Raw genomic sequence first — 21,534 nt, 5'->3', positions numbered from 1 at the left:
ACATGTTTGGTGTACAGCTGAAATTTGGAAAGGCAAAGTTGTTTTACTTGTTTACAGAAACAAATTTCAGGAAACTGATTTCTGGAATTTTGAAATTTGTATTTATTTATATTTGAAAATATCTTGTTTAAAAGAATCTCGAGGGAACAACCTATGAAGAGGCTAATTAAGCATTTTTCTAAAGCGCTGAGCTCAATGGGGCTCTTTTTTTGTTTGTCTTGAGGCCCTGCAATAATAAACAAAATTACTCCTAATAATTGGGAGCCTTGATTTGAAGTCATGCTGACTACAGGACACAGGCAGTGTCAGTTTTCACTAAGTGCATCAGGGCTGACCTTGAACTTGTATCTGCTGATAAGAGCAGTGCAATAGCCCAGTCGTATCTGAGAGCATGTCGTAGTGCTCAGCGCTGCTGGTCAGCTTTGCCGGTGTTTCTTCTCTCCGTGTCTCGTGCCCTTTCTATAGCCAAAGTCTGGACGAGCCAGGATCTCCTGACGCAGAGAGTCATCTCAGCAGCAGCACTGCAGGTCGTCCAGGTGCTCCTGGTGCCAGGAAAAGCCATGCCAAATTTGGTAGGGGGCTATGAGAAGATAAATTTGTTGTAACAGAAGTGGTTATTTTGGCTCCGTTTTATTTCATGTGGTATGTTTTCTGTCTCCTATATTGCTGTGCATGGGTGCGTCACTCCCTTCCGCTTGTACAGCTTCTTAAATGTGTGTGGTATCATATCACACTCTGGTCTTAATACACTAGGAGATGGTAGAAGACAGTGTATTTGCCTGGTTTTTTTGCTATTGAAAGGGTTGGAAGTTTGCCTGAAAGCCAAATTGTGTGGCAGGAGATTACAAAACCTTTAGTTTCCAAATCTGATTTTTTCCCTTGAGATTTTTTCTTGCTTGCTCAAAGACAAGATTCATCTTGAACAGCCCTGACTGAAGTGGTGCTTGTAACCACGCTGGAAAATGTCTTGTGGCCTGGAAGAGCGGCTAGTTGGAAGGAGGACAGTTTTTCAGGATCAGTTAGGGCGCTTTCAGTTCCCACCCCACCTCACTTCACACTCACACGCGTTGGTGGGCCGTGGTGACAGCATGGTCTTGGCACCGGGCGTTTAACGGAGCTACTAAATAGTCATGATGCTGCCCCACCACAATGGATGGTTGCAGATTGCAGTCACAAATCTTGCATCTAAGTGATCATCTCTATTTCATTTTGTGTCTAGTGGTCAAAATTTGGGCAGGGGTTTATGGTGCTTTTAGAGCCATTGAACATTTTGACCGTTCTAAAAAATAAATAAATAAAAAATCCAACGAAAGTAGAAAAAGGCTAAACCCCAATATATTAACTCTGTGTTGTCCTGTGTATTAATTCAGCATTGTCCTTCTGCAGTAGTCTGGATCCATGGAAGTGGACAGAAATGTGAACTCTCACCTCAGAACTAACTAAGAATAAGTGGAATTTCTGAAAGGCGGCTTTACTCCTGTCTAAAATTAGAAGCATGAAGTGGAAGGTTAATAAGAAGAGAACCCTCTGAACCTCGTGGTTAGACTCACATTTAGCCACCCAGCTGAGGAGGGGTGAGGGAGCTAAGCCAAAACCATCACAGAGAGTCCAATCAGCTAACTGTAGGCATTCTGTAGGCATTCTTGTTTTCAAAGTTGGTAGGAAATGGTTTTCTTAGGAAAGAATTGATTTGATGTTCTTTTTATACTTGAGGAGACAGTTTTGTGATCTCCAGTTAAGATGATGAACTTGTACGGGCCTTGAAATTCGGGTCTCTTTTTCAGTATTTTTCAGGAGCTGTAGTTTGTACTTGTGTTGGCAAATTACATGTTTTTGCAATCCTGCATGCCTCTTGCTTTTAAGGAAAGAAAGGAAGAAAGAAGGAAGCTGCGTTACATTTAAATGCTCTTTAGAACCTTTTGCATATGCTTTTGTGTATTCTTGACCGATCTTGCTTTGTTTTATGTGTTTGTAGCATTTTTCTTACACTTTGTGCAATCATTACCATTAATGGGGATTTGCGAGTGTAACAAGAGGAGAACATACCCCAGAGTGTATTACTTAATTTCCCTTTGAAGTGGAATGAAGTTGTCCAATTGGCCATATGCTGTGATTTGCTATCGTTACGAGTAGTTTTTGACTCCTTGTAGAGTAGGTTAATCTCTTCTAGGGAGGCTACGATTAATCACGTTGGATTGTATATGGCATAGACAGATAGTTGCCACCTTTAAAAGAGCCAGTAAGTTTCTGAGGCACCTTTTCTAAGCCGGGAGCAAGAGGTGCACAATATAAATGCACAAGAACCATTTGCCCCTGCAAAAATTGTGCACTCACATGATTAGTGAGGCGTGGTATTAAATTATTTGAGCTTTGTGCATAAATATATACCAAGAGAAGCCTGGTAACTGGGGATTTTGATTCTTCTTCATAGGCCAAATACTTTGCTGTAGATGAGGAGTATTTTGGTGGAGCTCTGCCCGGGCATAGCAGCTGAAGAGCTGGTCTTCCTTGCGTGCGTGTTGCACTGTCCCACACCCAAAGAAATGCCTCCCCATGTTTTATGAGTGGACTTTGCAGCTTGATTGAAAATAGAAACACAGTAAACAGCAACTGTGTCTCAGAAATATCCTCAGCAACAAAAACTGTCGCTATTTCAGCTTCTTTTCAGGGCCCCTTCTTGGGGGGCTGCTCTGCAGCTATATTACAAGCACTGTAACATAACCTGCAGCACCAACCCTGGAAAATCTTGTAGTACAGCTAACAAGTATCTGCAAAACCTTGTCTGTATGTATGTGTGCTTACCTTTAAGATGCAAACTTGTATTTGAGTGTGCTCGGCTCCCTGCAGTATATCGCTGCAGAGCTATTTCTAAGACCTTGGAAGAGATGGGTTTGTAGTCTGTTATTTATTTTTTTTTTTACTATGTTTTTCTCACCCTGATGTTTATTAACATCTTCCCTGATGTCCAGTTACAAGGGATGGGCGCATAAAAGTTTACATGAAAATACATTTGTCTGTAAGCGCTCTCTCCCTGCGATTCCTTTGCAGCTTTAAACCAAAACCAGTTTCATCCTGTTTCACCCTTTACCCCTCAGACTGATAGAGAAGAAGGGATACTTCACTTTTGTGTAAAATCCACCTTGTCCTTTCCACTTTTCACTTTAGTTTGCTTGTTGATTAGAAGTAGCGGGTGTGACCAGCCATCAGAGCCCTGTTGGGAGCCAGCTGCCGGGGGGGCATCCAGGCTCACCCTCGGGATAGTAGGAGGCGCAGCCCTTGACTCCTGCTTTTTATTTGTGCGTTTTCCCTCTGAACACACCAGCACATCCGAAAGTCTCCTTGCTGACCAGTAGTGACTTGAAGCACTGAAACAGGAGCTTAGAGTCAAGGCTGATGATTTTCTTTTCTGCTTCGGTCTGCCTGAGCTGGGACCTGTAGCCAGGCTCTCTGGATGCGGTTCATTGCATTCGGGGACATGCTGGACATGAAGGATTTGCCTATTTGCTAAAAGAGCTGCCAGCGCCTGCAGCAGCCGGCAATGCTTTGGGCTGATTGTTTTCCTCGGCAAAGAGCAAAAAGAGGGCAGATGGGAATATGGAGGACATCTCGTTAGACTGAGCCAAGAAAGATGGAAGGGCTGAGCAGCGACCCTGATTCTGCGTCCCTGGGGCCAAGAGACGTGTGTGTGTGAGAGTGATGCACCTCCATCTTCTTGCTGCTACCCCTTTTTCTTAAGGGTTTTGTGTTGCTCTGTCTGGAGACACACCTGCAAGCCAGCCACCTTGCAAGGGCTTCATGGTGGACAGGAGTTTTGTCAGGAGTTTGTTTCTGTCCTTTCTTGTCCAACTTACTTTAAAGAGCGAGCTAACGAGGTGCTGTAATAATTGTTTCAAAGCAGTTTTGGAAGAGAAAGTCCATTGTAATGGTTTTAGTTTTACTGCACAGCCACCCCCTGACCCTGCCTTGTTTTTTCTACTTTAATTCTGTTCCCTGCCACAGCTGGAGCATGTAGGGCAGACCTTCATGTCCTTAATAAAGCTGTTTAAAACTGATGAGCAGTTTTGGAGTGCCTAACTTATAGGCACTGAGATTCCATAATAAATACACGGCTTTTGGGCAAAGTCCTTGTTCTTTGTAGCAGGTTATTCTGGGTGGATTTGCTCTGGTTTGGTTTGCAAAGGTTTGACAGGGAATATCTTGATCTCCCTTTCTAAGGGTCTTTGTCCTGCCTCTAAAAGACAAATGTACCAAACACTACAGTAAAAACTGGCCCTACCCAGAATTATTTGTCTGGTTCCTTTCACTAGTGGAGCTTTTCACCTCTGCAGTGCAAATATGTTTGCAGCATTGGATATCTTAGCTTGAATACCAGATCTTTTAAAAAAAATGGTTTGATACCACGTCCAGTGGTTAGCAAAAAAAAAAAAAAAACATTTAAAAAGTTTAAATGTAACAAAATGTAAATTGAGCTGAAGGACTGTTTCTTGTCTGTTCTCCCACCCCATCCTGGTAGAGTCTGTAGGCTGATGCAGTGCTGTGCTGGAGCTCCAGCAGGTCCTTGAGTAGGCTGGGAGGAAAATGTGGGAGTTGCATTAAACCACCTGAGATGGAATTTACTGCCAGTACAGCCAACAGCCACATTTAACCTTTGGTATGTCATTGTAACACACAGTGTTTTAGGAGTGTTAATTATTATTTCTGGTACCCTAATCAGGGAATGTGTCCTGTCAGCTGTTGTGGAAACAAATCAAAAGACAGTCCTTTCCCTACCCAGCACAAAAAGAAATATGTTTTCTGCTTAATTTCTACTTAAAAGGGAAATGATTTTGAAGAACTCATCTTTTTGTGTGTGTGTGTATTGTTACATTTTATTTTCCTTCATCCCCTGTTACGAGAATCTTCTGTGTATCTAAATCCTTAAAATAATGGTAGCTGGGAAGGAAAGAGTAAGGCCAGGAATAGGTTTCAAGCGCATATTTACAGCTGCCTTCAGAGCATCCTGTTTTCTTCAACACCGAGTCTGTTCTCTATGAATCAGACCTTTTGTAGATGGAGGCACCTCTCTGAAATGTCCAAGGTTGAGAAGGTTTCTCTGTGTGTGTATGTGTGTATGCAGATTGTCCATCAAAACTGTGACTTTTGTGATTGTTTCGCACTACTGCTTTCCAGCGGTTTGTTTTTAAAAGGCTTCTTGTTGCAAACCATTAACGTTGGTGGGCTCAGCCACTGCTCCTGTGCAGTGCGGAGGAGTGGGAAGAGGGTATGACTTTGCAGAAACATAGGGTTACCTCCAGCCACAGAAATCAGGCTGTAAAAATGATGAATATCTCTCTTCTGTCATCCATAGATCTGACAGTTTTGTATAACTTATGAATTAAACATCTGGGAGGTGTATATGTATTTTTTTCCCTTTAACAGTCACCAAAACCGAGGCAGATAAGCTGTTGAATAATTTTCAGTTATCCAGTAACATTGCAGCAAGTTTTGGGACCAGATCCCTGGAATGTCTCTCTTAACAGAAATGGCAGAATTGCCATTAGTGTTAGTGAGATCAAGGTGGCACCTGGTGCTGTGCCTTAACCACGAGACTTTAACCTTCAACTCCATGCAGAACAGACAGGACCTTTACCGCAGAGGTCTCATTGGAAGGATCCCGACAAAGTAAACAGCATGACACTTAATTTATCTACCCCAGAAACATGAAGGGCTCAGTCGACCTGATGGGATCTGTGGTTCCAGGGAGTCTAGGTATTTAAAACCTGATGCTCAGCCTGCTAAGCCATCCCCTGCAGCTTTCCTTAGTGCATAAGATATGAAAAAATCTCCTGTCCTGCAAAACAGATATTAAATTGGATACTCTTTCACCCTGCCATGATAAGAAACGCGGCAGAGAGAGGCAGGAAAATGGAATGCTGCTTAGAAAGAAAATATATTTGAATCTAACATAGAAATTGTTGAGATAGGAGGATTTTCAGTGCTAGTAGCAATACCCTCCGCAATGAGTTGCTGAAAATTCAACTTTCCCTGTAGTTTTTGCACTGGATTGTGAATAAAAATGGTTGTGATTGATGAAGCGTTTGGTGTCTCACTGTAAGTTGGTCAAGAGGGACTTCTAAATCACCCAAATGAAATATTGCATTATCATGAACAGTAATATGTAACTGTTAAGTATGCCGTTGCTTATCATAAGCTCAGGCTCCTTTGGAGCTCTACCCAGCGAGAAATCTCTGCGAGCGTTGGAGCAGAGAGCCTCTGCACGGCCCGGCAGCGCCATGGGGCTGGGCCCATCCCCTCCCAGGTGGGACATGCTGAATTTGGAAGGACCATTCTGCTGTGCTCGAGGCATTGCCTGCATCTTCACAGGGAGTTTGCAGGTCAGCTGAGGCAACAGGGGGAAGGGGAGGCTGCTTTGGGGTTTTGTTTGTCTTTAAAAAAAGAGGCTGGAAGGAGGAAAAAGCAATATACCTTTGTTTGCTGATGGGCATGGACCTATTAGATGTGGAAAGCCTTAGCGATAAATTACTCCCACCTGTATGGGACTTGTTACATAGTTGTACTGCATATGGGTTGTTTGGGTTTTTTTGCATAAAGCTTTTTACCAGTACTGTGCATAGGATAATAGACAAGAAAACAAAGTTGATGTTTCATGGGAAATCAGCAAAATAGAATTAAAAAAAAAAAAAAAGTAATTTCTACTTTCTTTACTGACACAAAGAAAGAGACTGAAGTTGTTCCTATTTAGAAGTCTGTTTTGTTTGTGTTTTTTTTAAAGAGTAGAGTAACCCACACCTGTTGAAAAGCCCTGTTGTTCCCAATACAACTAAATGCCAGCCCAGTTGGACTGAAGTTTTCTATGTCCAGAACTTTCCACCAAGACCTTGCAGCCGTTTCTCAGAAAAGGATTAGAGAAATGGATGCTGCCTGGCTGTGTGAGAACACACTTAACACCGGTTAGCCAAGCAGCCGTAGGATTTTCCATGTTTTAGGGCTGAAATGGGGAGGGAGGTCACACTGAAGTTGGGGATTTTGCTTTGGATGTACCTGCACAACTTCATCTCAGGTTGGCCAAGATATGGGTCTCCAAAAGTGTCCCAAACTGGACTAAACACTATTTCGTCTGTAATGGACAGAAAATGTAGGCAATCCCCGCCGTGAAATAGGTGACATGCTCAGGCAGTTATGGTTCCTTTCTCTCAGGCCTCCTTGTCCCTGTCTGCTCATTTTCCTGCTACCTGAACTGGTGATGTCTCCTCTCTATTCAAATCAGGCAGCTTCCTCTGCCCCTGCCTGCCAGCTGGGTGTCAGAGAGGAGGAGGAGGCAGTAGGTGGGGAATGGTGCCACCCACCTACCTCCCACTGAAGTCTCTTACCTGCTTGTTTTCATGTCTGTGCTCCAATGCTCGGTGGCTTCTTGAATAAGAGGTGTGGTCAGGGTTGCTCCCTATGGTAGATCAGTGATGTTCCCTGTCTGTTTTCAGGATTATCTTCGGTATTTTGGAATAAGCTCTTTGCCAGAATTTGGCCTGTGGCAGAATGTTCAGCACGGAAGAGTTCCATGCAAATGGTTAAAATTTGTCAAATTTACTAGTCACTGAAAACAAGGTAATTAAGATGGGACATGCTACCTTGAGTCGTGTTAGAGGTTGCACCTATAGGATACTACTATATGTGTGCATGCATGTGCACAGTGCCAGGAAGCTCTGTACAAGTGTGCATGTATCATATTATAAAATACTAATATCTTAAGCAGTGTAAAGTTAGAGGAAAGCCTTCCATGTGTGTTAGAGGCTAGGACCCTGCTGGGGTGAAGTAATATTGCATGGGGGTTGGAGAAAGAGGAAGATGCTCTTCTCTTGCGCTCATGTGGGATGCACCTTGCTGGTCGCTCCCGAGCGAGCATGAAGTCCTTCGATTTGGCTCCATGATGCCTCTAAGGTACGTAAGAAATGGCTCCTGTTCCTGCCGGACATATTGCCCGATCAGGTCAGAAAGTTGATATTCAGCGGCAGAGGAGAGGGAATTTTGTGGGCGCTAGCAAAAGGCACTGTGGGAACTTGCAGCTGCAGCCCTGGTTTTGCAGCTGGAGTTTTCATGCTAATGCAGCGAGGCTCAGCAGCACGGTGGCCTCTGCGTGGCCGTGGCCGTGGAACCTCCATTTGACAGTGTGCAGTATTTACAGTGCAGAGCAGCCGGCCCTGCCGTCAATCCCCCCATCAATAGTGATCTTAACTCGTGCACCCTAAACTGAAACAGTCATCGAACTTTTATCTGAATAGGAAAGCTTCAAGTTTTCTTGACAGAACAGATTCTGTGGCTACTAATTTATTACTGCAATTTAAGAAACAGACGTCTGTCTGACATGTGCCATGTAGTTCAGTAGGTCACTAGTGACATCATACTTAAAATCGTTATCTTTGCAAACTGTGCATTTTGTGTAAAAGCTTTTATTTATAGTCAGTCATTAAATTTGAGACCTGATATTTACTTTTCCTCTGATTAGGTTAAAGAGTGAATATGAACAAAAAGTACCCTCCTGTTACCACCAAGCAGTTTACAAACTGTGCGATTCACATGAAGCCTTTTTAAAGGAATTATGTTAAACCATTATGAGCTTAAATGCTATGTGTTAATAAATTTGGTTTTTGCTCTGCTGAGACTGGAGTCAACACCGATTTATGTCACAAGGGGTATATTTTATTTCTTTCTGGTTCCTTATAGGTTCTTGTGCTCATCATGGAGCAGGTAAAGCCTGTGGTTAGTGCTGGAACTGTTAGACTCGCAGAGAAGTGCCGCGTTACTGGGATGATGAGACTTTTGGAGGGGTTGTTGAGTTGCCTCTGTTGGTCTGCAGTTACAGTAGCAGGAGTACCAAGGTAGTCCAGGTTCTTGTCCATGTTTTGAGCATTTTCTTGGGCCAAATTCTGAATCCTGTTGCCCAGCCGTTGACGTGATGCGTGTTTTACCCGAGGCAGGGGCCTGCTAATGTGATAAGGTGCTTCTCTGTAGAGCATGAGCCACTGTAAGCCCCATAGGAGGTCCCCAAAGGATGTACTAAGCTGCACCGTAGGATGTCATCGCCAAATCACCTGTGATCTGCTGAGCCATAAAACCTACTGGCCACATCTTATGTGTCAACACAGAGCCAAAGAGCCAGAGACAAAAGCTCTCTTCAAGGAACAAGTTCATGGGGTGTGCATGAACTCTTCTCCCACCTTCTCCCATCCTCCCCTCTAGCTATCTTCTCTTTGATGTCAAATGCCTCTACCCGCAGCCATGCTGGATATGATGTTTTATGAGTGCTTAAAAATAGTGAACATGAGTGCGGGTAACTTTTCTGCACTTGGTTTCTCTGTGGAAGTACCAGAGCGGTTCAGGGTTGCCCCCAGCCCAGCAGGATGGGCTGGGACCTGAGCCCCCTCCCTGGGGAGGCCAGGGGCTTCTTGCTGGGCTGCAGAGCACTCTCCCTCTGCATGATGGTTCATGAAGGGAGAGAAGAACCCTTCAAAATCGAGTGGCTGTTTAATAACTGTAATGAAAATGATTTTTGACCAAAAATTATGTATTACCAGTTGGCTAAGCTGCATGGTATACTTTCTTAATATTAGATAGGGCTGACTTGTTTTTTTCCCCCAGACCTTACTGCTAAGATCACTGGCCCATTTCAATTTTTATTGAAACAAATAAACCCAATAAAAACACTTATGCTGAGAGCTGAAGCTCCACTGTAAAAAAAAATAAAAAAATTACTCTGTATTGAATTTATTGATTTATTTATTTACTCCAACTGGAAAATTGAGTATTGTGTTAATGTATTTTATAAGAATCACAGTGCTCGATGAAATGGCTAATTTATTTTAGCGTATACATAAATAGCTAGCAATTTTCAGTGAGACAGGCTAATGAAAATGATGCTATGAAATTGTCTATACTATGAGGAGTGATGGAGTCAAGTTATTATTGGTTGAGTGCTACGACGTAGTGAACTGGCCATCATGTCTTTGAACTTTTGAACTGCTACTTGGTCGTGTGATTTATTGATTTTGATATTGGCCTGTTAAGTTAACTTTTTATTTTTGTTGGGGGAGGTTGCACATGCGGCATAGATGAGGAAAGCGCCGTGTAATTTTATAGATGTTAAACAAGATGGTTGAAAAATTTAAAGCGCGTTAACAGAGCAGGCTCACGCCACGTGGGAAGGCAGAGAGAGATGCTTGTAGGTACCATTAGATGTCAACACTGATGTTCTGATTGCTGCGGATTAGCTGAGTACAAGCGAGTTTGGCAGGGTAAGTGTGCATCATATTTGTCAGAGAAACGTTGCCTTTGTTCTAAATTAAGCGCGTGATCTCATAGCAACTTTGTTTGCCTATCTACCTTAAACCTCTCCTCACGGCGTATCTTATCACGCCGGTGCCTGGTACAGGCAGAGAGCATCAGCGATCTCTTTTGTCAGCCCTTTCCAGAGGAGCGCTCCATTTTGCCAGCCGTTGAGCGGCAGAGGATGCTAACTGGTGGTGCAAACAGTTCTACAGCCTGCGTTGGGCTGTTGCACCGGAGAGCTGCCCCCGTCTGCCCTCACCACGACGTGCAAACTCATTTCATCTTCAAGCTGTAATTCCCTCGCAGGCTGGCTGCTAGTGCCGAGCCTCGGCACGCAGCGCTCGCCAGCAGCTGCCTCATCCCTCCCTGCGAGGAGATGCTACACTTGTTGTTCTTGGTAATTTGCTCAGGACGTGGAATCGAGGTATTAAAATAATATTCTTTGACTTAAAGAAGAATACTGCAGAACTTTTCTCTTAACCGTGCTGGTAGGGGAAGCTTTGTATGGTGACTGCTCTGAGCTCTGTTTCTGATTAAACCGAATAACTTGACACCTGCATTTTACAATTTGCTTAAAGTGCTTTATCCTGTAAACCTAGTGATTTCAAAGCTTTAAAGCCAGCAGACTTGCAGGGGTTTGCACAACTTAGCTCATCCCACCAGTTCGCCGCAATTGTGTAAAACACCACTGGACTTTTCTAATCTATTTGCTCCCCTGCTTTCAAAATCGCAATTTTCATGCCTATCCTCCCCATCCCCACTCACCCCGTGTTCTGCCGTGGGGCTCGGAAATGCACGCGGACATTATTGTATTTTTTTTTTTTTTCAGTGATTAAACTGGATTTGGATGTTAAAAGTGCTCCCCCTCCCTCTGTGACCCAAACCATTTTCAGCAGCCTTGCATCTGAGAAACTGGGAAGCTGGTACCACTTGCCTCCTCCCCACCCCAGTTTCTCCCCCCTCCTCTTTCTATTTAATTTTTTTATTTTATTTAAAAAAAAATGATGGCCTGTTTAAGCCAGAAAACAAAACTAGCGGGAAAAGGCTAAAAACAGGACTGACACCAACACTATTAGCTGGGGGGGGGCGGGGGGGGGGAAGAAAAATTTCCATTTCATTGCAACTATGTTATTGTTTACTTTGCCATACACATCCTAATATGGTTACCTCCCTGTCAAAGCGGCCGAGCCGGGCTGAGGGGCCCCCTCGGGGAGACGCTTCCAACTGCTGCTCAGACAATAAGAAACAAACGGCGCAACTCCACAAAAGGGCTGCCCGGAAAATAAGTGTCAAATAAATCCTGCAGAACTCTTCCTTCCCAGCACCCGGCCCCCCCGTATGTAACCTGCGCGCTGCCCGGCGGGGCTGGGGGGGGGGCGGCGGGGCGCGCTGGACGCGGGCGGCTCCGTGGATCATCCCGCGAGTGGGGAAGGGGGCGGTGGGACGGTTGTGGGGAGGGGGGGGGGGTGGGGGGGAGAAGCGCGGAGGGGCCCCCGCGGCGGGACGGCTCCGCGCCCGCGCAGCGCCAGGTGCCGGCCGGCGGAGCCCCCCGGGCCGCCCCGCTGCGCGGCGGCGGCGGCTCCCGCGGCGGTGCCGGTTGTTATCTGCAGCGCCAGAACAAAGGTAGGTTGTTCAACTCCGCGCTCCGGGGGAGGGACAAGTTATTTTTGGAGGGTTGTCTTCCCAGTGCATGACTGGTTGACCTAAAAGGAGAAGGGAGGAAAAAAAAATATATATTTAAAAAAAAAAAAAATCAAACCACCAAACCCCTCGGTGGAGTCGAGGAATGAGCGGGCGTGCAGGGGAGCAGCTTTATGGAGCGTAGTTTTATTTTTATGCAACTTAAAGAAGCCGGATCCCCCTCCCCCCGCCCCCCCCCCCCAAATGCCCTGCTATTTCTAGAAAATTTGCGTTGCTAAAATATCTTAATCTGTGAGCTCTATTTTATTCTTTTAAATATTGATTTTTTTTATTTTATTCTTTTAAATATTGATTTTTTTTTTTTTGCATTTGTGATTTTATGTGCACATATTCCTCTTAGCAGCTATGAATTTCTATGAATTCTAAATAAGCTTTTCTAGGGATGAAACGTGAGGGGTATTTTTACACGAGGATTTCAACTTTTCGGTTGACATAATCTGAAGGTGCTGCAGTCTTTTCTGCGACTGTCCAAGTGCTTCCGTGCCCTGCAAGGAGTTATCACATTTCTTAAACCATCCCTTTATGTCATCTTTTTTCTTTCTTTTTCGTTTTTTTAAGCCTATATGTTATTCAGCTTCAGTGCATGCTTTTCTTTTCCTGCAAACTGAAAGGCTCTTAGGTTTTGCTGTGTTTCTCGGTTTGTTTTGAAAACATAGGAAAATATTAATACAGAGCAGTAAAAAAGAAACAGTGGTGCGCCTTCCGTTCAGGGGAGTCGGCAAACCTGTCCACTTTTATGCCACGAAGTACAGAGAGCAAATCCATAATTCAGTGCAAAAGCAAATGAATTCATGGTGATAGATACGATGGGTATTATGTAACTTAATAAGAAATACATTTTTGATCGCAGGAGCGGACGCTGTGCTTGTAGGTATAAATATCAAATCTAGGTAAGTCTGTGGAAGAGCACTTTTCTTCCAGGCTGTATTACGCAGCATTGTCGTCAATCCCTAATTCTTACAGGATTTTGGAAGGGAAGCAGCTTCTTCTTAAATTGAGTATCATTCACAAAATCTTTTAAATACCTGTTGTGTGCTCAGTTGCTTAATTGGCTCTCCCTGACTCTGCTGCCTGCCTTCCCCATTTGTTATGGGATCTCTAGTTTTTTTGGTTGTTTTTTTTTTTTGTGTTTTTTTTTTTTTTTCCCCAGGAAGTCTCAGTTCCAGAGCAAACCTGGATAGCTAAGCTTTTCTTTCTTTCTTTTTCCCCCCCCTTAAAATATTATTTTTTACATATTCATGGAGTTTTCTTTTCTCTTTTTATTTATTTTTCTGTTGAGCTGTGCAGCCTGACCTGTGCTAATCAGAAGCTCTTTTTAAAATGTAAGACTAAGTCAGATAATGTAAATAAACTTCTGTGCACCTAAACTTTTATCTTATAAAACTGGGATTGATTTTTGTTTAAAAAAATACATTGCAACTCAGTAGTGCTAAACACAAATAAACGTGTTTCATAAAGTCAAAAGGTGTCTTTTTAAACACATTTCTAGTTTTTGCTTTTTGGGCCGTGTAGGGGATGATAGGAATTAGTAGCCTTTAATTAGACGTGGAGATATTCACATTTTACAGGGATTTATGTTAGAACATGGAATGGCGGGTGGCTTGTTTCCTCATTATGAATACTCCCTGCACATAATGAGGTTCATCATTAGTTGATGGAGTGAATTTGCCCTAGCTCTACCTTGAAAGGCACATAATTTACATACTACTTCAGAGCTTAGGCTTTAATGGATTCCTCGATGAATAAAATGAAAAGCTACTTTCTTTAAATTTTTGAACAGTGTTTTGATAATACGGATTTAATAAGACATTCAATTTCCTTGTTAAGTATATTTGAAAGTGCATTCCCAATTTTAGCACAAGATACACTTCCCCATGTCGCTTCCTATAATATTGGGTAATACATAATCAAATATATCAGTGTAAACATTTTGGGGGACTTTGGGGATTATTTTACTGTGCGTGTGCAAGGTGGCAGTGGGCTCCTCTGGCCTGGTACTTTATGGTTCCTACCAGCCCCAGGCGTGCTAGAGCTCACCTGTACTGTTGAAATACCGGGGAGCTGGCTTGCTCCTGTCTTAAAGCTCATTCTGTCAGAGGAGTGTTTTAACTGTATATTTACTGTGTACCTTTGCAGTGATGGATCTATGGAAATGTGTTGCTGTCTGTCAGGCTGACAGTGACAAACCCGCCGGTCCCACCTCCCTATTTATTTTAATGAGAGGAGAACAGCAAAAACTTCTCTGGTGCAGTTCCACCTCTGAAACTGCTGTGTAGATATGATTAGATTACAGTAAATTGAATTGCAGGCTGCCTAATGTGTTATCATGTCATCGGCTTACTCCAGCCTGGGTCTACAGGGTAGAGTTAGCAAGACTACTTCTTCTTCTTCCTGTCTCACCCTCTCCAGGTGTGGGGGTGTGGGTGGGTGGGGGCCGTGGTGCCATGTGTGTCCGGTGCAAGGGGCAGGCTGGGCACGGCCAGCACTTCTCCCTCTGACACTTGCCACTGCGGCAGAGGAGTCGGAGAGGCAAAAAATACGAAGCGAAGGCTTGTTTTGATAGAATGTTTTATTACCTGAAAACGATGAGCATATATTAACATTAATAGAATAGTCTGTGTCATTCTTTTTTAGGCAATTTACCTCCGCTGCAGACCTGTCTGCTTCAAAATCTTTCTCTGTTCTAAAACATATATTTGTTTAGGGAGTTTTCATTGAAGTGTACATGACAATTACAGCTGTTCATTAACAAAATTGGGTATTTGTTTTAAACTTTAACCAATCACTTTGATATGCTAATTATGGTGTAATTTAATTTGAGCCCTGTAATGATGATGCCGTTATTATGGACATAAATGATGCAGTTAAGCTGAGAGTAATCTCATTTGCATACTGTACATGCCAGTAAATTAAGCCCTTTCTTCGACTGCTTCAGCTTTAATTTTCCACTTCTTTTCACACAGCGCCTTTTCAGCCAGTCTCTTATAAGCCCACTTTGTAATAGTGCTGATGACTGTTTGATGTGGAGAGTTGCTGCACCACAATAATGCAAGACACAAGATGTAACATTTAAAGGATTCATTATCTTACTGAGTGTTGCTTTAAGAAGCTGGGATTAACAAGGGTGGAAGTGTCCTCTCCATGGAGCGGTGCAGGTCTTCCCAGAAACGAATGCAAGCTTTATTTTTCCCCGTTTTTCCTGGTGCACCTTAATAGTTGAAGGGGTTCAGTAAGGCCTCACGGTGTTTTTAGCCAGAACGCTGACAGAGCCCTATAGTACAACACAGAGGGTTTGACCTCTGTAGGATATTCTATGATGCTCCGCTGTTGCAGAAAAGTTATCGGATGTGATTTACGGTATTATAGGGATGGGACATACCACATTATTTCTCAGATTGGGTATGGAGGCTCCAAATCTACCTATGTGAAATACAGCAACACAAAATTGAAGTCTGCATTATTGGTTTTTTTCATACTATTTAATCCCCAATTTCTCCTCTCGTGGCCCCTGCATGAGCTGAACTTAGTATCAGGTTAATTCTTAATTTAAGTATTAAAGAACGGCATCCATGTGTTGTTACACCAGCTGATACTAGTGAAAACCTGGGTTTTGAAAGCATAAAGTCACCAAAATCAAGCAAAAATGAATTGTGTAAGTGCTGATTTAAACGGTTAATCTTTTCCGATTTACCATGTTGTCATTGAGCTGAAGTATTCTCATAACACTGTGGCATACAAAGAAATCATGTGAAATAAACAGGGCTCTTTTTATAGCTGCTTACTATTATGGTTAGATATTTTCATAGTTTAATACCTCTGGAAGTAAAGCCTGTCTCAAGTTTTTAGCAGCAGTTGGCCTCTCAGAAAGCCATTGTTGTGTGGGTAACCGAGTTAACTAAAGATCATTATTAAAACCTTGCAATCCTTTCCTTACACAGGGTCCCATGACCAAAAATAGCTTGTGCAGTTGCCCACAAACATGCAAGTTAATAACTTCCTGGGTGAATAGTGTAAAAACTGCCTATTTCCAAAGCACGCACGTCACCCCTGCCTCCGCCCCTTTACGGTACGCAGCAAACAAATGGGAGGGTCTGCTGTTTACCAACTGTCCAGCATTTAATGAGACTTCAGTTTTTATGGTTCTCGCCTACACTTGGTCTCAGTTCTGCATTTCTCACATGCCATTTTGTTTTCCAGCAGCCGTTCCTTGGTAGCCTGACCATGCACATGTGCTGGTTGTGGCCATGCTGCCTCATGGCAATCTAACTGCCCTGCTGTATTTGTACCCTGCATTTCTGAGTCAAAACCAGGATAATCATTCCCAGCAAACCTACTGCTCTAGCCACCAAGTATGCTAGCATGTAGGATTTCAGTTCCCCATGTATACCTCTTCCACACATGGCCAGTGCAAGGAAGAGCATCCATGGAGACAAGGACAAGTACAGAGCATGTCATGGTTCTTGGCTTTCACGGAGCCCTTGCTTTTTACCCATAACACAAGAGTTGAGATGGTGGCATGTGGCAGATGGTTCTTCAGGGTGGACTACATCAGAGTGCAAGGCCACAACTTGGGGTCCACCTCTGAAGGAAAATGTGCCCAGAAGAGGAAAGGCTTCCCTAGTTCCTTCTCTGAGGCAGTCAGCCTAGACATGGGGTTCAAACATGAGTGTACATGGGAGACAAAACCCCGCAGCCGTTCCCTTGCCCTTTGTGCTCAGAGCCCTGAGCTACTCAGGTAGCTGATGAAACTGGGAACAAGCTGACTCCACCCAAGGGCATGGGGAGAGAAAGGGTTTCTCACAACACAGGGCAATGCAGACCAAGCTCTCCCCAGGAACTTGGAAGGTCAAAAATACTCTAGTATAATGTTGGAAAATTCCAGCCTTTAAAGTTAATGAAAAAAGAGTTCTTGACATTATCTATTTTAGCAGCATCCCTATGGTTCAACCCTTTCTCTATCTATCTAAAGATAATATATGTGTTGCTTTAGGATGTTATAGGCTGCAAAGGTGTTGTGTCTTCAGCTTCCATAGGAATGAGTATGCTGAGCATCTCCCTCTTGGGTCGTGGAGAGATTTCTGGCCCAGGCAGATAGATGACGGTAGAATGGACTGAGAGGTGGGGTAAGAGAATCTTTATTGGTGCTTTTTAGCGTTCCATGGATGTAACGGCAATAGAGTGTACTGTGCAGAAACTTCAGTGTTAATCTTCTTGATAGATAAAACTATTTGTTCCAAAGCGATTTCAATACCTTGCCCTTAAAGAAGCTATGTTGTAAGGGCTGTCTTCACAAAGGAGGTTTCAGGCATAGTTTTTCCTACCCTCCTTGTCCTAATGAAACACATACCCTTCCTCCTTTCACAGGACCTTTTAAGTTTATTCTGGGTAAAGAAACTCGTTTATGAAGAAGATTTTCCCCGTATCATCCTCCCTCCCTCCCTCTTTAATCTGATCCTGGATTGCAATTTTCAGTAAGTTTCTCCTTCCACACTTTCCAACCCATGAACCTTTTCAGCCCAATCAGGTGGGAAATTAAAAGTGATACCCGTTCAGATGATGTACTGTGCAGCCCTGTTTGAGCGTTTCTGTGTAATTCAGGATTGCTGGTTTCAAAGAAGTTTTTCACATTGGGTAATGGTAGTTCTCTGCTGAAAGTTATTTCGGAGAGTTTTGAGCTTTATGGGAGATGGACCTCTCATTTTACAGCTTTGTTTACAAACAGCTTTATTATTGTTATTATCCTTTTCCAGCAAACAAGTGTTTCTTCACAGAAATACTTTTGGTTGAGAGCAAAGCCACTGAACCTCTCTCTAGAATTATAACTACAACAGATTAAAGAGTAATTTATCATATGCTAATATACTTACCCCATCAAAGTCATGAGCGTCGAGACATAGAATCAAAAATAGACCTCTGATCTCTATCTCTGTAATGCTTTTCAGCATAGAACCTCTCATCCAGAGACAAAGCTCTAGGAAGTTATATTTACCAATAGTTAAGGAAAAGGTTGTCCGTCACTGAAATTACCCAAGTGCCAAACCGTTGCCCTTCCAAGTCGGACTGAACCAAGTTGACTGCAAGTTTCGGAGTGTGAAGATTCCCTGTTCCGTGCTTGTCAGTTTGTTCCTATTTGTAAATACATCTTTTTGTGGCTGTATATGGCGGACGGATATCTGTGATGAGAAACCATCAGATATCTGTGATGAGTATCTACAGATGCTTTGCTTTTCCAGCATGAGAGACCTTCCTAGTAGTTCCTAGTGGCAGGCAGCTAGCTCACCTGGAGAACACCCTGGAAGAGGTGATGTTTTGGAAGTCCAGGTGAGTCTGCCCATTGCTACTGGTCCTGAGCGTACGCAAAATAAAATATTACAAGTCAAGTAGCTGTCAGGGTTTCTTTAATGTGTAAGCCTTTAGTTCTTTTGGCTGCACATGTCCTCTTCCAGCAGCAGTTTTTCCTATGACTGGAGAATTTGAATGTCTGTCTAAACTGGCTGAGTGGACAAAGCAATGTGATGAAATCGCGTTGAACAAACATGCTTCAAGCAGAAGAGTGAAGTCTATCAAGCAAAGCCATCAGTAGAAGGACACGGGACAAACCATGTGCTCAGCCCTTTACTTTGCTCCTGTTATCCCTGTACCACCTGGGGACTATACGGAGTAGTGGTATAGGTGCACGCACGCGGTGTGGTCACTGGCTCATCCCTGTGACGTATGCCTGATTCAGGTGCGAGTCTTCAGCTCTGGTCGTATTTAATTTGGCTTTGCATTGGCTTCTCCTCCAAATAAAACACTTACCCTAAGGATGGCCTTTCAAAAGACCATGTTCTTTTTCCAAAGAACTGCAAATTCTTGAGCTGGGCTGCTTATGTAGTTTCCTGAGACCATCACTTTGAGGAAGCTGACTGAAACAAATGCTGCTTTCAGGTGCATGGCCTAAATCAAAAGCAGCTCTGAGTTCTGTGAAGTTCGTCAGGGTTTTACCATTATTAACAACCACATGGTCCCAGGCAATGTTCCTCTGTTTTGCATGGGTGAAGGGCAGTGTCTGCTAGCCCTGTGCTCTTCTGCCGCAGGGATACAGCGTGCAAAGGCCAGCCACAAGCGAGGAGAGTTTCTTGATGTGGCTCCAACAAGTGCATGCTTGGTGGCCAAGGCTAGAGCAGTCAGCGATGAGGCAACCTGTATCGTCCTCCTTGCATGGACGCCTGTGCCAGCTGGGGAGACTCGCCTGTTTCTTTGCAAACAGAATTTACCCTTGGACTCTGGGAGGAACAAGAAGGCTATGTCTGAAAAGTTTCCTAGGCTTCACACCGAGGTAAGGCTTGCCGTGTATGTTCAGCAAAGCTTAGAGACCCATAGTTCAGCTCTTCCAGCTGCGGGGTGTTTCTCGTGTTTGTTGGTGCAAAGACAAGACTGCAAAGACAAATTTTGTCTTTTGCAAAGACAAGATTGAGTCTGGGTGGATGCACTACGGGCTGGATGAAGGAAGTCCATATAAAGGAATGAGCAGTCTTTCCCAGCAAATGGGGAGCTTTATATTGCTTTTACAATGAAACAAATATAAAAAGGAAGAATGAAATGATAATAAGCTAAATTGGTGCCAAATGTACAGGATTCCATGGGTGTGCCGGGAAGGGAAACCCAGCTCCTGTAGTTTTCCCTTGGAAAATGACTCGTTCTGTATTTAGAACCCCTGTGCAGGATAACCATATAAATGTGGTTAAACGGCATAGGATTCTGATCAAAGGGGCAATTACAAGTAATAAAATAGGAAATATAATTATTGGTACCATTTCAGATCTTATAGCCAGGGAGAATCTTAGCAGCTAGATGGAGAAAAAGCCTTAACATTAAGAGGAGAAAAGAAAAAAACCCGCCAGATTTCAGCTTTTGGGGCTATATAGAAAAAGACAGTTGAAAACTAAAGATATATTTCCTAGAATCTTTGAATTCCCAAATAATAATTAGGGGTGTTTTGAACAACCTAATTGTTGTCTGAGCTGAATCACAGCAGAAACTGAATTACCAACTTCTGCACAGGAAAATTTACCAAAGTTGGAGCTGTAGCTGGGTTATTTTCACCAAATGTCCAGCACATATGCTGTGCTTGCTTTTATTGTTCACCGTTATGGTGTCACGTCTCGCTAGATTGTGCTTTGCCACACACCTCCACCCCCTAACAAACTGGCCCTATATATGCATGTAGGCAGAATATAGGGAATTAAGCTGTGTGACAGTGAACTTCTGGGGTTTTTTATATGCTTGACAAATGTTTTTTAAACATGGTATAAATACATTGTACAGTAGAGTTGAAGTGTTTGAGGGGCACGTTTTACTCCCAAAAGAAATGTGTGTATTTTGGCTTCGTATTCCTCTGTATTTTTTTTTTCCCCTAAAAGAAATATGTAATATTTTAGCAACACCTATGTTTAGATAATGCAGGTTTGGACAGTATTCTCCTCTGTATGTTGTAGAGTTCCTACCGACACGCCTGGACAAACCTCACCACCTAAAACCCTCAGGCCAGATTTTGGCATTTGGTGTCCTCAGAGGGAGGGATTGTAGCTGTTAATCCTGTAATAGTCAAATTCTTCAAGGTAGCATCTTCTGTCCTCCCACGGGTTAGATCCTCAGTTTTACCTGACAGCGTGAATATTTCTCTTCAAAGGCAACATAAGCCCTTCTGCAGGCTCCACTCATCCTCACTTCCCCTCGCTGGATCTTGCCCAGGCACTTCTCTTCTTCCTCGGCCTTTTTTGTTGTAGCCATCTTCTTCCTTTCAGGTTCCTTGGAGAAAATACTGTATTTGTAAGGGTCCGTCCCTCCTAAACCCATTCCCTGTGGTCTGCCTGCCTTGCTACAGATGCCTCTCTGGAGAAAGGGCGAGGGCAGCCAGGCTGATCCTATCGCTCTTCAAGATCCCGAGGTCATGTGTTTGGTCCCCTTGCAGATACGCTGATGCCTATTTAGAGTCAGACATGTAAATATTCCGCTCAAAAATAATAATAATAAAAAAATCTCATGGCTGAGTTCCTCCGAGGAATGGGAATGTCAGCGGGCATTGGCTCTCACCTGTTTTGATAAGGCATTGCATTTTCAGCGGGTGTTTATAAGCTCCAGATACTTGGGATGAAAATAGCTTCCCCATCCTGTTCCCTTTCCGTGGGTGAGTGAGTGGCTCAGAGGCATGGTAAGGGACATGGGCGCTTTATCCCACCTCCTCCCTGACTTTTCCAGTTATGTTAGCTAGCGACCAGTAAATGCTTCAATACGCACTTGGCCCCATCAGACCCATCCATGTGTTAAACTCTGCGGTGAATGGGGGCCTTAGCCTCCCTGTGCCCTACGAGCTCCAGTGGTAACAGCTCATCTACTTCATAGAGCTGTTGTAAGCCCTACTTAACTCATGGTTGTGAGGTGTCCCTCAGATATATGGGCCATAAGAAATGTTGTGAGCTTTTGTTTTTCACCTGCAGGGTAGAAGCTCTCCTTCCCCCTGTGCAGCCGAAG

General features: G+C 43.6%; 1 protein-coding gene across 13 annotated transcripts in view; it reads left to right on the top strand.

The window, feature by feature from the left end:
* FOXP1 (forkhead box P1) overlaps nt 1-21,534 on the top strand; it is a 391,349-nt gene that overhangs the window by 179,845 nt on the left and 189,970 nt on the right. The window contains exon 1 of one of the 13 annotated variants that reach the window (XM_074603307.1): nt 11,832-11,943. The exons of the other annotated variants lie outside the window; for them this stretch is intronic. The gene's annotated coding sequence lies outside the window, so the exon portion shown is untranslated. Of the gene's footprint in view, nt 1-11,831; nt 11,944-21,534 lie in introns of those variants that run through there. 13 annotated transcript variants of the gene reach the window in all.

This window comes from Larus michahellis, chromosome 10 (genome assembly GCF_964199755.1).
Source record: "Larus michahellis chromosome 10, bLarMic1.1, whole genome shotgun sequence".
NCBI classification, from domain to species: Eukaryota; Metazoa; Chordata; class Aves; order Charadriiformes; family Laridae; genus Larus; species Larus michahellis.
Note: the sequence above shows the minus strand (reverse complement) of the source record. Positions and strands in the feature narration are given on the sequence as shown.